Source organism: Polypterus senegalus, chromosome 7 (assembly GCF_016835505.1).
Source record: "Polypterus senegalus isolate Bchr_013 chromosome 7, ASM1683550v1, whole genome shotgun sequence".
Lineage (NCBI taxonomy): Eukaryota > Metazoa > Chordata > Cladistia > Polypteriformes > Polypteridae > Polypterus > Polypterus senegalus.
The window spans coordinates 89,315,621-89,332,267 of NC_053160.1; the positions used below are offsets into that span (position 1 = coordinate 89,315,621).

The 16,647-nt window shown below is 37.5% G+C and overlaps 1 protein-coding gene across 3 annotated transcripts in view; it reads left to right on the forward strand.

Annotated features, from left to right (window-relative positions):
• LOC120532703 (synuclein, alpha interacting protein) overlaps positions 1–16,647 on the forward strand; it is a 243,708-nt gene that overhangs the window by 116,245 nt on the left and 110,816 nt on the right. The gene's annotated exons all lie outside the window — the stretch shown is intronic.

Below are 16,647 nucleotides of genomic sequence, written 5' to 3' on the forward strand. Positions count from 1 at the left end.
CTAATGTAAAAAAAGAGATATGGAATTCCTTCAGATTCAGAAACCTTCTTCCCAGATTTCACTCCATTTCATTTCCTTCATTGACACTCCCATTCATATAGAAGCAAAAACAATATTGAATTATGGTTATTCCAGTTTTCCTCACATATCCTCAAAGATGTACAGGTTTGTTAGACTTGTGATTCCAAATTACTATGTTAGTGGATGCAATGGATTGGCACTCTGCTTATGGTTGTTTCTTAACTCATAAACGGCACTCCTGGGACTGACTATGTCTTGGAATAAGTTGGTTTGAGAATTTCTGCCTGACTGACCAGAGCCTAGTTGTCAGATTTTGGGTGATTCACAATTATAATTAATGGGAAAGAGTCTGGTACAGTGTCTTGCAATGGGTTGCAGCGAGTAGTTTAAGTAAACGTCAGACTGTCAGTAGTGGTTCTCCAAGTGGAATAACCCAACCTGGGATGATTGTTTATGTGCAAAACTCCAAGGGCATGACCATAATTGTTGCCATTGATTCTTAAGGGAGGACTGCCACCACACCGAGGATGACAGTCATCAACGATTTTCCATGAGCCCCCAGGGATGATTCTGGGTCTCTAAAAGGCAAAAAAGGTAAAAATTGAGCTGTGAAAAAGAACAACTGGTCTAGATAGTAACAAGGAATCAGTAAAAATGTGTCACCATACAGTTAAGGTAGCCAGTCCAAGACTTATAGAAATGGCTTTCTGTGCTCCAGCTTTTTAGAACTTCTTTTAAGATTAGTTTCTTCATAAACCTATTTGGAGTTTTAGTCTACATAGTGCAAAAGCACCACTGTGAGACCCAGTTGGAACATGTAATGCACATTTACTTTATAACACTACCAAAATCTCTTTCTGTTAGTGTGACGATTTCCCTTTGGGTACACACCATGAAAACAGGTTAATTAATGACATGAATTTTTTTTTTTTAAATGCATGTGATGACTTTTTTTCCCAAATTCATTAACGAAATGCAGCTCTGTTGGTGTATTTATAATGCACAGAAAGGCAGAGCCCAGAAACAAAATCCAGGATTCTTCCTCCTCTGATAATTACTATGCCGCAACCCTGCTTTCATCCTTCACAAACCTCTGACTTTGTCTACTCCCCAAACACCATAACACAATACATATTTCATGCGAAACTAAAATGAGAAAAGGCCGCTATTTGCTGATATTTGGCTAGACTTTGCTTTTTTGTTGAGGTCTGATTCCTCTTTGAACCCTGTGCAAATACGTCTCTTTGGCACTAATAGGTTTTAGCATGATAATCACAGTACTTGTTTTTGCAGGAGGCACTTAATCACTTGCCTCTGCTTTAAGGACTGTATAAATGACCATGTTGAACTTTTAAACCTGCAGTGTGATCTGAATGAATCTGATAAGAATGAGATGTTTTTCATTAGCTACAGTTTAATCTTAACTTGAAACAGGATGTTTTTTCAAAATCTGTTTTGTTTATGCTGGATTACTTGTTTCAGTGAACATGTTCCATGCTTAGCTGCTTTGAAAGTAAAAATGTTTTCTTCATTTATCCATTTTGGGTTTTAGCACACAATAGGAATCTGTCACTTATAATTGCAACTTACCCAGTGTTTAGAACTAACTTCTCTCCTTATTACAACTGCAGGACTTTTGGCGCTCTGTAGCCTGACACTCATGGCACACAGAAAATGACTGAATAATCCAAACATGTCAGCAGTCGGGCACACATGGCATATAAGACAGAAGTGTAGTGTGAGACTTCTCAGTGCTATGAGAGAATTTATTTGAAAAACAAAACATTGTTGCCTTTTGTTTTACAAATAATTACCAGATCCAGAAGGTTATATATAATGTATGCAGGGGTGTAACAATGGAACAGTGGTTGGTGCCAGAGATTGGATTAAAATTCTGTCTGTGTGGAGTTCACACATTTCTGCATGGGTATTTCTTTGGGTTCTGTAGTTTTCCTCTTCACATCCCAAAGACATATATGCTGTATGTATATATATACAGTTAGGTCCATAAATATTTGGACAGAGACAACTTTTTTCTAATTTTGGTTCTGTACATTACCACAATGAATTTTAAATGAAATAACTCAGATGCAGTTGAAGTGCAGACTTTCAGTTTTAATTCAATGGGGTGAACAAAACGATTGCATAAAAATGTGAGGCAAATAAAGCATTTTTTTAACACAATCCCTTCATTTCAGGGGCTCAAATGTAATTGGACAATTGACTCAAAGGCTATTTCATGGGCAGGTGTGGGCAAGTCCGTTGTTATGTCATTATCAATTAAGCAGATAAAAGGCCTGGAGTTTATTTGAGGTGTGGTGCTTGCATGTGGAAGATTTTGCTGTGAACAGACAACATGCGGTCAAAGGAGCTCTCCATGCAGGTGAAAGAAGCCATCCTTAAGCTGCGAAAACAAAAAAAAAACCCATCCGAGAAATTGCTACAATATTACGAGTGGCAAAATCTATAGTTTGGTACATCCTGAGAAAGAAAGCAAGCACTGATGAAGTCAGCAACGCAAAAAGACCTGGACATCCACGGAAGACAACAGTGGTGGATGATTGCAGAATCATTTCCATGGTGAAGTGAAATTCCTTCACAACAGACAACCAAGTGAACAACACTCTCCAGGGGGTAGGCGTATCGATATCCAAGTCTACCATAAAGAGAAGACTGCATGAAAGTAAATACAGAGGGTGCACTGCAAGGTGCAAGCCACTCATAAGCCTCAAGAATAGAAAGGCTAGATTGAACTTTGCTAAAGAACATCTAAAAAAGCCAGCACAGTTCTGGAAAAACATCCTTTAGACAGAAGAAACCAAGATCAACCTCTACCAGAATGATGGCAAGAAAAAAGTAAGGAGAAGGTGTGGAACAGCTCATTATCCAAAGCATACCACATCATCTGTAAAACACGGTGGAGGCAGTGTGATGGCTTGGGCGTGCATGGCTGCCAGTGGCACTGGGACACTAGTGTTTATTGATGATGTGACACAGGACCGAAGAAGCCAAATGAATTGTGAGGTGTTCAGAGACATACTGTCTGCTCAAATCCAGCTAAATGCAGTCAAATTGATTGGGTGGCGTTTCATGATACAGATGGACAATGACCCAAAACATACAGCCAAAGCAACCCAGGAGTTTATTAAAGCAAAGAAGTGAAAAATTCAGATTCAATAAATGGCCAAGTCAGTCACCTGATCTTAACCCAATTGAGCATGCATTTCACTTGTTGAAGACTAAACTTCAGACAGAAAGGCCCACAAACAAACAGCAACTGAAAGCCGCTGCAATAAAGGCCTGGCAGAGCATTAAAAAGGAGGAAACCCAGCATCTGGTGATTTCCATGAGTTCAAGACTTAAGGTTGTCATTGCCTCAAAGGGTTTTCAATCAAGTATTAGAAATGAACATTTTATTTCCAGTTATTTAATTTGTACAATTACTTTTGAGCCCCTGAAATGAAGGGATTGTGTTAAATGGTTAAATGGAAAAGAAAGAAAAGAGAAAGCGCACGTTTCTAATATGTTTAATTTCACAATGCTTGTGGGTATACAATATTTTTTGTTGTTCCATTGTGTGTGCAGATAATAGAGATTGTCTGGTCTGCCGACTCTAGAACACGCAACATATAATTGTCCATGTGAGAAGCAATAAAGATTGGCCCTGAGCTTTGTTGATGGTGATTGCAAATGCCAGTCGAGTTGGGAATTGCAAATCTCTTAAATTGAAATGGCATATCCGTTGGAATCATAGGAATGCGAGGAATGAGGACATCTTCACCTTTGAAAGGTCCTGTCAAGATAGTTGCTTCTACGACGTTGCTCATTAATTTTTTTACTGCAAGCCGCGTGCCGTTGGAAAGCTTTGGTTGGTTGATATTTCGCAACATGATAATTGGGACACCGATTTTCAATTGCAGTACGTGCGGTGGCATGCCTGGCAGATTGAGTGAATTTAAAAATTCTGTTGGATAATTAACCGCTTCATCTGCTTCCACAACAGTTGCGACGGACTTGTATGTGACTGCCTTTGAATGTTAGACTCAATAATATTGTTAAATTCGTAGACGTCTTTGTTCTTGGCCGCAAGAATAGCTTGTTCACTCAGCCAATTGTGATTGTTATAATTGGTTTAAATGTTGGGAAATACTTTTCAACCAATTCTTCTTTTGACGTCACTAAATTGGAGAAGTTATGAGGCAATGAAATTCGTCCTGAAGTCAGATCAACCGGCACCTTTCCGTTCCCAATTTCCAGCAATTGATGTGAGAATATCTCAGCTGATCAATCGTTTTGCAGCTGGACATGCATATTTGTAGTTAACTTTAACGTCTTTACGTGTCGCCACAAAGTAGAGTATTTCAGGCAAGCATTTATTTCGTCCGCTGCTGTCAATCAAAGAATTACAGGTAATGTTTGACTGAAATCTCCTGCAAGCAATATTAATGCGTTCCCAAATGGTGTGATGTTTCCACATAAATCTTGCAATGATCGATCAAGAGCCTCGAGCAATTTTTTGTGCGGCATTGTGCATTCATCCCAAACAATAAGTTTGCATTTCTGCAATACTTTTCCCATGCCGGATGCTTTGGAAATGTTGCACGTGGGAGTTTCAATGAATTGCATGTTCAATGGCAATTTCAAAGCAGAATGAGCAGTTCTTCCACCTGGTAGCAATGTCGCAGCTATTCCGGATGAAGCAAGAGCTAAGGCTATGTCATTTTGGGATCAAATTGCTGCCAGAATCAATCTAATTAGGAACGTTTTACCAGTTCCTCCTGGCGCATCTAAGAAGAAGACTTCTCCAACCCTGTTATTGACAGTTTGCATTATTTGATCGTAAATGCCTTTTTGCTCAAGTGTTAGCTTAGGTATATTTGATTGCACATACGACAGAAGATCATCCGTGTTGTAATTTTGTTCACGACGCAATTCTACATCGAACGAAGCAGCAGCAGATCTATTCGGTGATAGCATTCCCAATTGATTGAGAACTTTGTTCGCGATTTCTAAGCACAAATCTTCAATCATTATCAATGCTTCGTTGTAGATTTCTGCTGTGAAATCCATGTTTATATTTGAATTTTCCTTGTGTATTCGACGGAAAATATCTTCAGCCATGTGCGATTTATATTTCTCCCATAACTCTGTTGGAGATGAAGGAGAGCAGGCGGTCAATATGATTGCAAACAATGCGCGAATTTGATTTGGATGTGACGTGTTGCACGTGTCATACATCCAAGTGTCAGTCGTTCTCCAATAAATTCAGAGCTTGACATGCACTGCGAAAAGTGGCATGTGTAACGCCGTTGACAATTCTTAATTGCTGGAAAGATGTTGGACCGGGCACATTTACCAAAAGCATGCGAAGAAAGAAGCATTCATCTTGATTGGGATGCACGGTGTACAGTCTGCCTATCATAGTTTCTTTGAATATGCTAGGTTGTCCGTCGACTTGCTCTCCTCGTTTGTGTCGTTCAAATGATTTTCTACTTGCATTCCATGTGTAATACGTAGGCACTTCCGAATACAGCAGTGTTTTCACAAACGCGTCATTGTGACATAACGTGAAGAAAGCAGTTAACATTGTAGCCGGTGGATTCAGGGCTATTTGTTGCACATTTGCAGCTGTAAAATAAATGCATTGTCCATGTTCTTGATGTACAGCTAAGTGATTAACAGTTGGACTTCGTTCGTGTATGGTAAATGAAAGAATTCGCCATACGGCTTCATTACTGCTTACTGTATGTATCTTCCAGCCTGATACTGTGCGATTTCATCGATATGTATGACCGCATTCCTATCACTTCTTTCTGGATGCACGCCAAAAACTGCCATATTGGTGCCTTTATTCACGTACTAAATCGGAAACATTGAAATGGAATCGTAAAATATTTAGTACTAGCCATGTGTGCCCAACTACGTTGCGCGTGTTAAAGTTGTCTGTGAAGGGGTCCCTGTTTAAACGCGGCTGCCAGTCGTGAACTGGGCCCTTCGTCGCACAGCATTATGATTTTTTATAAGGGAAACAAAATTACAAAAGAAAAGCCTTGGACATTGATTCGATAGGAATGGCCTACTCGGAATCACTGTCCGAACAGTAATTATGTGGTGGTGTAGGAACATTTCTACTTCTGTCCGTTCACAGTCCGTCTCGTTTTCACGACGCTATCACTTCCTCTCACGAAGTCTTCTCAACCTTTCTCAAATCTTGCAGGTTGCTTTGTGGCAATCCAAAGTGTAAGGCAATATACACGAAGTAATGGTTATAAAAGGGGGAAACATAGGTATCCAGGCTCTTTAAAGCATAAATAGGGATCACTTCACTGACATGTGTGCAAGCCACGGTACAACTGTGAGACGCGCAGCACTCGCCGGCTACAACGTAACAATAATAATTTCCGGAACGTGCTGTTATGTTGTGATTCATTTTACCCACTGTCTTTCTTTCATTCATATGTTACATAGGCACGTACCTTTTATCTTTGGTAATCTCATTCTCTAACCAGGCCTCAGGAGCTAACCAGTGTAACACTGTCCACTACCCCTTTCGTTATTCCGGCACATTGTTGACATCTGTGAGTAACAACAACGTACTAAAGTTGAAGGTGGTCTACGCATGCGTGGAATTCGCGGACAAACAAAGATCAAGATCTAAATGAAGATCTCTTTAGTTAATTTAAAGCACAACAATTTGTTTAGTTTGAAGGTCTGTGTTTTGAGGTGTGACTGGAGTACTACAGTCTTCAGTAGTATAAGCCTGGAGGAGATTTTTATTGCAATGCCTATGCTTTAGCTATCTCTCTACTGCCGTCTAGTGCTTCTTTTTCTAATTCATTCACGGACAAACAAAGATCAAGATCCAAATGAAGATTATATATAGAGATAGCGTGTGTTGCTTTTACATCCAACAGATGGCGGTGTTTTTCAAAAAAGCATGTTATTACCTGTCACAGGTGTAACATCTATATAATAGTTGGTGTAGGTATATAAAAACATGCGCATATTCGAATGCAACGTTGTGTCAAAATTTCAAACAAATCGGTGAAGAACTTTCGGAGATTTAAGATTTTGAACAAACAAACATTTACATTTTTATTTATATAGAAGATATATATCTGTGGGCTCATATATATGTATATTTCATTCGTACTGTATATATATTTTTCCTTATGAAAACTAATTAGCTTTTAGTGTCTATTTTTCTGTTCTACATGTAATGCCATAGCTTCACTTGCATTACAAAAAGAATTCAATTCTGAGTAATTAATTGCAAGGGGCTAAAGAGGTAGAGTGGGCCTCTCTTCATCTTTTTGCAAGAATAATGATAGTTAATGCCTACTCTTTTAACCAACAGTGCAGTTCATTTTACTGACTGGGACAGACAGGCACAAATTATGAATGCAACTTTGCAATTAATTCATCCTCAGAAATTGCTGCAACATTATCTTTTATTAGGATAAGGTGAGAAAGAGAACTTTTGTGGGTATATATATACCTTATTATTCATGGATTCAGAAAGTATTCAGACCTGTTCATTTACTGCACACTCTATTGTGCTGTAGATATAATTCTAAATTGATACGTTTGATATTTTTACCCATCAGTCTACAGCCAGTAACCCATAAAACATGTTTTCAGAAAGGTTTGCAAATTTATTAAAAATCCAAAACTGAAATTTCTTATAAGTTTTCAGAACCCTTGATATGGCTGTACAAATTTTGGTCAGGTGCATTTTGTTTGCTTTAATTCTCCTTAAGATGTTTCTAGAACTTGACTTTAGTCCACCTGTGGCAAATTGAATTGGTAAGATATTGTTTATACAGACATACTCCTGTACATATAATGTCACACAATTCATACTGTATGTCAGGACAAAAGCAAAGTCATGAAGTCCGAGATATTCTTTGTAGGCTTCAGTAATCACATTGTAATGAGGCATAGATCAGGGCAAGGGTTTGAAATTATTTCTAAACCATAGAGTTTTCCCAGAAGCAAAGTGGCCTAAATATTTGTGAAATGGAAAATGTTTGGAATCACCAGAACTCTTCCTAGAGTTCATTGTTTGTCCAACCAGATGAACTTGGCAAGAAGGGCTCCAGTGGTCACTCTAACAAAGCAGATATCCTTGGTTGAGGTTAGACAATCTATCGGAAGGACAAACATCCGAGCGGCACTTCAATCAAGTGTTTAGGGCAGAGCGGCTAGTGGCTGCTTGTAGTTTGCCAAATTGCATTTAAAGGGCTCTGAGAGCATGAGGATAAAGGTTCTCTTCTCTGATAAGAGACAAATTGATCTCGTTGGCCAGAACTCCATTCACTGTGTGGCACTGTGAGGCACTGCTCATCACCTGTTTAATACCAGCCCTATAGTTAAAAATGGTGGTAGCAGCATCGTGCTATAGGGGTGCTTCTCAGCTGATGAGACAGGAAGACTTGTCAGAATTGAGGGAAGTAAGAATGCAGCCAAATACAGAGAAGTCACTGGAGAAAGTGCATGTGACCTCAGACTGAAGTGACGGTTCACCTTTTGGCATGATAATGGCCTAAAGATAGAGCTAAAACAAAGCTGGAGTGGCTTCTGGACGGGTCTGTGACTTGCCTTGATTGGCCCAGCCAAAGACCAGTCTTAAATCCTTGAGAACATCTGGAGAGACTAAAGATGATAGTTTACAGATGCTCCCCATCCAATTTAATGGAGCTTGAGAGGATCTGTCAGGAACAATGGGATAAACTGCCTAAATCCAGGTGCGCAAAGTTTCGAGAACACTTACCCTAGAGACACATAGCTTCACTTGCTGCCAAAGGGCTTCTATAAAGCAGTGAATTAAGGGTCAGAATACTCACATGAATTGGAGATTTCAGTTTTTGATTTTTTAAAATTTCAAACTTTTCTGAAAGCACATTTTTAAATGGATCATAACATGTAAATTGATGGGAGAAATTGCAAACTTAAATTAAATCTACAAAACAATAAGATGTGCAAAACGCAAAGGGGTCTAAGTACTTTCAGAATTCACTCTCTACTATATATAAGCATGTACACTACCAGAATATGTGCTGTACAATAACTATTGATAGGGTGTTATAATGGCTAAAACAGTGGAGTTTAAACAAGAACTCTAATTTCAGTTTTTATTTCAGGCCCACTTTGTGACCTCAAGCCTGCCTGTGCTCCATTTCTAAAAAAAATATATGCAAACAATTGTAATAAAAATTGATCTCGTATGTCTCTTTGGCTAGAGGTATCAGCCAAATATGATAACACTAGCTTATAATTCATTATGTAATGAATGGCAGACATATGAGTACTGGACTAATATTTACCTGCTCTATTAAATTCACTAGAGCCTGTGCTCTGCTGTTTGTAAGTGTGAAAGGTCTGCCATCAAAAAAAAGTATGTTACGAACTTCCCAGGCCACACCAAGTGGTACATCCATTTTATCTTTCATAAATCACCTCAACCTGCTATATTATATGTAAAATTTCTGGGGTACACCAAGTTGTGCCTCCATTTCTTCTTTTCCATATCAGCATTACCTGATTTACCTATTTTGCTGAAATCATACAATCACAGTTTGGTATCTTAATTATATGTCATTTGCCTCAGATTGTTTATAAAAGGTATTGTGTCATACCGAGCTAAATTAGTTTATTATCATGGTGTGTCTCAGAGCACCCCCAACTGATCTCTGGGTCTGTTATCCACATCTTCCTTACCAGCCTGTTCCTATAGGTCAGAATGAAGGATTTTAACTGATGAGATGTTAGATGCAATGTGTTATTAATGTTATTACAGGGTTGATGCAATACTGTGTAATGTGTTGCTAAAGAATGAAGAGATATGGTCATAATGAGCCAAGGTAAGTAGGCAGTAAAATTAACATAGGTAAAGGAATAAGTAAAGACCTATTAAAAATTGACACGTTATGAATAAAAAAGGCAAAGCCTTAAATAAAAATATTAGAATGTCATAAACATAGGATCCAAGTGACATTAGGAACAAAGGCTAAGTAATAAAGTAACTGAGTTATGACTGAGTGAAATGTGACTACTCAAGTAAAAAGCTAATTAGTTTAAATCAACCTCAGTAGGTGGCTGCTGAATAATTGCCAATGTCATATCATGTCAAACAGAAGGTGTGATCAGATTTTAATAGAATATTGAAGGCGTGGCAAAAGAAATGGAGGTAGATCTATATGAGGGTGCAGCATGACAAAAGACCTTTGTCACTGCTTAGTTTCTTTTTAATGGCAGGGTATGTTTGTCAAGCATTATTGAATACCAGTGCCAATGCCTCGTGGATGCAGTGTACTAGGTTTGAATTCTGCATGGAGTTTGCACATTCTCCCTATGAGACATACAGGTTAAGTTCATTAGAGACTGTAAATTGGCCCTGTGTGAGTTAACATGTTCAATGGAACAAGGAATAGTGGTAATTAACTGCAAAGTTCTTTCGGTTTGGAGTAGCTAAAAGCACAGTCAAGAAAATCAGCAGTCAAATTGCTGAAATTGCTTTAATTTTACACCTTAACCAAAATAAACCTAAAATTAAATATAAGTCAAATCCAAATTTTTCTTTTTTCCTGATTGTTTTTTTTTCCTGATACTGTTTTGAATACTGGATGCTAAAAACATCTTTCAAGTGGTAAAATTTCACAAAATTGTCACGGTGACACCAAAAATGACAGTAACACATACAGAAAACACTGATGTGTGCTGCATTGCCCAGCAATGCATTACGTCTGTAGCTACAAAATACTGACAACTTCATGAGTATTCTTGTATATTTATTGTATGGTGCTGCATTGATGTGTTTTTCTTGGTACTATACTACTCTTATTAGTCTGTGTGAGACATGAAAGTAAGAATTTCAATGTACATTTTCAACTAACAATAAATTTGAACTTAACCTTGAATGGAAAAGAAAGCCATTGCAGGGTCAATAATTCTTGTTTATCCCTAGACACATTTTAAGTTTCCTCAGCTATTTAATTTGTTGCTTCTACAAAGTATGTGGAATTCTCATTGTTACAGAACTGATTTACACAGGTACAAATGGTTGGGACACCAGTCAGTTGAAACCCTGTTTATTGTGCCCAGTTGCTAAAAGAAAATAAACAAAAAGGTACCAATACACCCAAATTGACTCCGCATTTTAGTGAGGCTCACAGTGACTGAATGTTCTCTTGTGAGGCATTCAAATGTTCAAATGACAACCTCCTGCCAGCAAGTCATCTGCTTATTGAGAACCAAGCCCGGAGGAGGTGGGGCTTAGTGTATGCTACAAGGCGGAGCTAAGAGTCATCTCCAGGGAAACATTTAGAGCTGTAGAGGAGAAAGGAGATATTGTTAGCCCCCCTTGCCAAAGGGTGGTATTGTAGGTCTTACCTGAGCCTTTCAGGTGGTCACTATGTACACATATGTGACAACATAAATATGCACTTGTTACATGGGACGTGGTTTTCACTGTAACCCTAGTTGATTTTTGAATCTCAGCAAGCAAAACCATGTATTTTTGTAAAACGTACAATGAATGTTCATAGTGTGTTTTAATTTTGAAATAAATGTAAGGTCTAAGCAGCCAGCTGATCTCCATCTTCCCATGAGCCACAATTCTCTCTAGTTTTCCTCAACAGTAAAACACTGCTGATTTAGAAGCCCTTACTTCGGAGGTATCAAACAGTGGTGGCTGTGAGTATCCATCCATCCATTTTCTAACCTGCTGAATCCGAATACAGGGTCACGGGGGTCTGCTGGAGCCAGTCCCAGCCAACACAGGGCACAAGGCAGGAACCAATCCTGGGCAGGGTGCCAACCCACCGCAGGACACACACAAACACACCCACACACCAAGCACACACTAGGGCCAATTTAGAATCGCCAATCCACCTAACCTGCATGTCTTTGGATTGTGGGAGGACTACAAGAGAAATTTTGCTAAAATTCACTGTTGTTACTATTTTCTTGTTTTGTTTTGGGTTGTTGTAGTATTTGTTTTCCTATTAATACTCATTTGTGTGTCAGCAACGGTGGTTGAAACTTCAGTCTAATGTGTATTCTGTTCCTTTCTTCCATCAGTATACATTTGTGTTTTTTTAAATGATCAGTTTTCAAATTTAGTTTTAGGAGCAACTGTAAGTCAATTGACATAAAAATTCCTCTTTTCTGTGAGTGCAAAATTATGATGATATTTCTCAGTAGTTTATATAAAGTTACGATGTATGTATGTACACATTTTGGCTTTACATGCTGTGCCATTCACCCTTCATTATTTGTTATTCCATCTGTATATCAAACTAAACAAAGAACATATTAAAACTTCTCTAGAAATTGTTACATTTCTTCTGCATACAATTACATTTCTATAATGATTAATATATGCAAACAGACAAAACTATGTTTCAATGTAACACACAGTACTTCATTCTTATGATTAAATTCTTTTTTGCAATAACCGATTGCAGACCCCTTGCTGAGCAAGGCATGAAGAAGATATTTTGACCATATGAGGAAACTGTTTAACAAACTCTTGACTTTTCAAAAGATATCATTTAAGCTCATACTGGTCCCCTTCTTCTTTCTATTATGCAGAAAGATAAATTTTCATTAGAAGGGAGGATTTCATTGATTTATGCATTCTGCTTTCTTCTGTTTTGTCACTGTGGGTTTCTTTATGCATCATTGTGGGAAATGAATAAATCCTGAGGAGACAACATAACAGAATCTGTTAAATCAAGCATGTGTGAAAAAAGAAACACACTTAAAGGCTGCTTTCATCTGTGACTTTGATAAAGAGGAGTTGAGTGTCATGATTTATACGGGTAGTCTGTAAGTAGTACTGCTTACAGTGTTCTGGAATGTTGTTTTATGTTTATCCACATCTGTATTACTGTCTGAGACTTTTAAATTAAACTGTTTGTATCATGCAATTTTCACAGATAATCAAGACTATTTTGAAAATCATTTCTGCTGCAATTTCTCTTTTATATTTTCTTATTCTTTTTCATGGTAACACAGGGAGGTATTGCTGGACCTTACTAAACATGGGTTATTTAACAGTAGAAGGCCTATTTACTGCTGGAAATTATTGTACAGTATTCTCCTCTCAAATTCTCCCTTTTACCCTTTTATTTTTTTCCAAATGTATTTTTAACTGTGAACATTACTCAAAAGGGAGGCTCCTATGGCACCTCTGCTCATATATTGTGCCCCATGAAGAGTCTATCCAGCCCAGCCTGCATAATAGTACTGCAGTACTCTTCTCTAGATTCACCTCCTGGAAAAGCAATAGGAATTCCTATTTTTTGACAATGGGAAATGATGCAGTTTCTGCATGTATGCCTTTTGGGTTTACACCCTAGACCAACTAAATGACCTTTAAAATCAAATCATGCTACACAGGAGTAAAACAAGACTAATTAAAGGCTGCACATACCATAATTTAAGAGAGGCCTAAAACCATACCTCCATAAAAATCTATTATTTTTGAACTTTCTGAACTTTGAGTGTTCTCTAAACTATTGTCTGTAATTCCCATGAATCTAAGTCGAAGGCAATCAGTGAATGGTGTTTTAGAAGTAATTTACAAATTGAAAAGTTTGACTATTATGGGTGGTGTAGTGGTTAGTGCTACTGCTTTACAGCTCCAAGTCACAGGGCAGTGTCTGAGTGGAGTGTGGATGTTTCCCTTGTGTTTGTGTGGTTTCTTTTTAAGTACTAATTGAGTTTTCATCTGCTTCAAAATTATGTACATATTAGGTAAACTGGCAGATTTGAAGGTTATGATGAACTGGAATCTCGTTCACAGTAATGGAAAAAGTGGTTTGTGGAATGCAGATAGCTGAATGACCGCTTTGTAATTGATATTCTAAAATGTCATAATGTTGAGTTTTTTGGATAAACAAAATACTTAACTTTCCATCATAAGTGTTTATAAAATGGGCAAATAATCCCAGAATGTTGATAGTGTGATCTGGTGAGATGAGTTCTTGACCTAAAGACATGGGAATTTGCTGGGCAAAAACCTCAATGGAAGGCTGGTCTCTTTGACATGGTTTCATTTTACTTTCTCCTGCAATGATATCCATTGGAAAAAATATTAAAATTAACTTTTGGCATAAGCAGATAACTCAATTTCTTTCCTCTATGGGATTTTATTTTAACATATAGGCATTTATTTACAAGTAAATTAATCTTTGTACTGAGTATCTGAAACACTCTAAAGACTGTTTGTGTAAAGATGTTTTGCATCATATAGCAAATTTTTTTTCATTTTTGAATAAGCTCATAAATTCCAAAGACTTTTCTCATAAACATATGGTATTAAATAAATTAGAGATGCAGCTGTGTTTGTTTATGTGACATTAATATGCAGTATCACACAAAAATTAAAATGTTTTTAATAAACCCTACTTGACACTAAGTATATGGAGTGTCTGTGATTGGAATCAAGAATGGTTTCAATATTCTTGTAGAAATAGGAAAAGAAAGCACAAGATCTCTAAAGAGATTTACTGTTACTGGAGATCATCAATAATTTCAAGTCCATTTAACACATTTGTCTCTTTCAACTGAAATGCAAAATATAGGATTTGTGCCTTCTTATTGCATTTCCAGATTCAAAAAGTTTTAAACGCTTAAAAATATCTATATCAGTTTTGCCCTTTTTGAAATGTTAAAGTTAAAAGTGAAAGGGTTAGAACACACAAATCCATAACAGGAAGGTTGGTGTGACAAGAGGATCACCCCTTTTAATAACTAAACAGTTCAACAAAGCTCAAAAATATGAGCAGGCTGTATTGCCTGTTTAGCAAACTGAGAATCAATCTCTGAAGGTGTTCTAGGTTCAGGTCGGAGCGCCATCCATTGGTCTTCTCTTCTCAAAGTGAGACAATCCCTTCTGGGACTATCTTGGCTTTACAGTCCCAGGATCAGTTGCTCTCTTGGGTGTTTTTTCAGGGCTGTGGGCAAAAAAAGTGACAATATCTTCAGCGATGGGTTCCCCTTGTCTTCTGGAGTGGTGGTGCTTACCTCTGAGGAGTGTGAAAGGTGACCTTTTGACACACATGTGTGACAGACTCATAAAAAGTATTGGTAAATAAGTTTAGGAAAAGAATAAAGCTTTAGCTAACTTGTTTCAATTCTAGTTTGGATCAGCCCAATGAATCAGTAAATACTGTATACAAAATTAAACATTTTAGAGTCTGGAAGAAGATAAAAGTGACCAGTGTTGACTTTTTTCTCTGCATTAGGCAATAACTGTTCTCAATTGCATATAGAAAGTTTAATTTGCTGAATCCAGCTTTGTAAAAGAGTACATAAGTTTGCAAATTCTTAATCTGAACCACATAAGACTTAATAGAATATACCGTAAGACTTACAAATCTGCAGTTTTTTAGTGTTAGTAGATCACCTGTGACATGCAGCTAACACACAAGGTGCCAATATAGCTTTTGAGGTTCTTTTCTTAATGGAGGATAGGAAGAAAAGTGAAAACCAGCTAATATAATTATTATCTGTAACCGCTTACCTGTCTCACTGTCCTTATTGCACCCCACATATTCAATGATAGTGACCTCTAATGGCATGCTGCTCGCTGCCTGGGATTTTTCTCTCCTTTACTTCAACCTAGTTTACCACCAATACAGGATTTTACAAAGCATCCTTTATACTCTAAAGGGATCGCAGCTAGTCAAAGAATGACAATTCAACAATTGACAATGCTAATAATCACTAATCAGACAGAGACATTGAGTTTTAGCTTTTACTTATAAATTATATTTAGTTGCATAATAACCAATAGCAACAAATGTAAGAAATATAAAGAATTATGCTGTACAATAATGGGTGGGTTCATGCAGTCTTCATTCTGTCCCAGATGGCCCAATTCCTTAGTTATTGATTATATATCCTTAATCAAAAAGTGAAAATAAAGATTTCTTGTCAGAGACAGAGCTCCTTGGAAAGTGTCTGGCAGCTAAGCAGATAGCACGCTTCATTTAAATGCCCGTGGATCCTCTCAAAGTGTCAGAAGAGCATTCTTGTGACAAAACACTCACCTAACTAAACTAAAACCTGAATTAAAACTGAACTGAGACTCTTTTTTGAAGAAAGTTCTAATTAAAGGCCTCCCTTAAGTTAAAAATACACATCTGTCATACAATCCAGAATAAAATACTTTAAAGGGAAATTAAGAAACTATTTAAAGCAATGGGCACAAGACAGGAAACAGCCTGGGGCAGGGTGCCAGTCCGTTACTAGGCCTACTTATACACACTGGGGTCAATCTGAAATCACCAGCCAGCCTAAGCTACACGTCTTTGGGGAATGAGGGAAGGAAAAACGGAGCACTGGAAGAAAAACTCATGTAGAGATGAAAAGAACATGAAAACTCTACGCAGACAATAGCCATGATATTGTCAGCATGAATCACTGTGTCACAAAGTTCAAACAGCTAAGAAAAATGTTAGTTTACATTACTACTACAAATCCATCAAATTAAAATAAACCTACATGTAATTTTCTGTTTAATGAACTTTCTGAATGGTGTTCTTACTCTAGGAAGTTTTTTTTTTTGTTTTTTTTTTTTAACTTGGCAGACTTAACATGCACCTGTACCTTTTA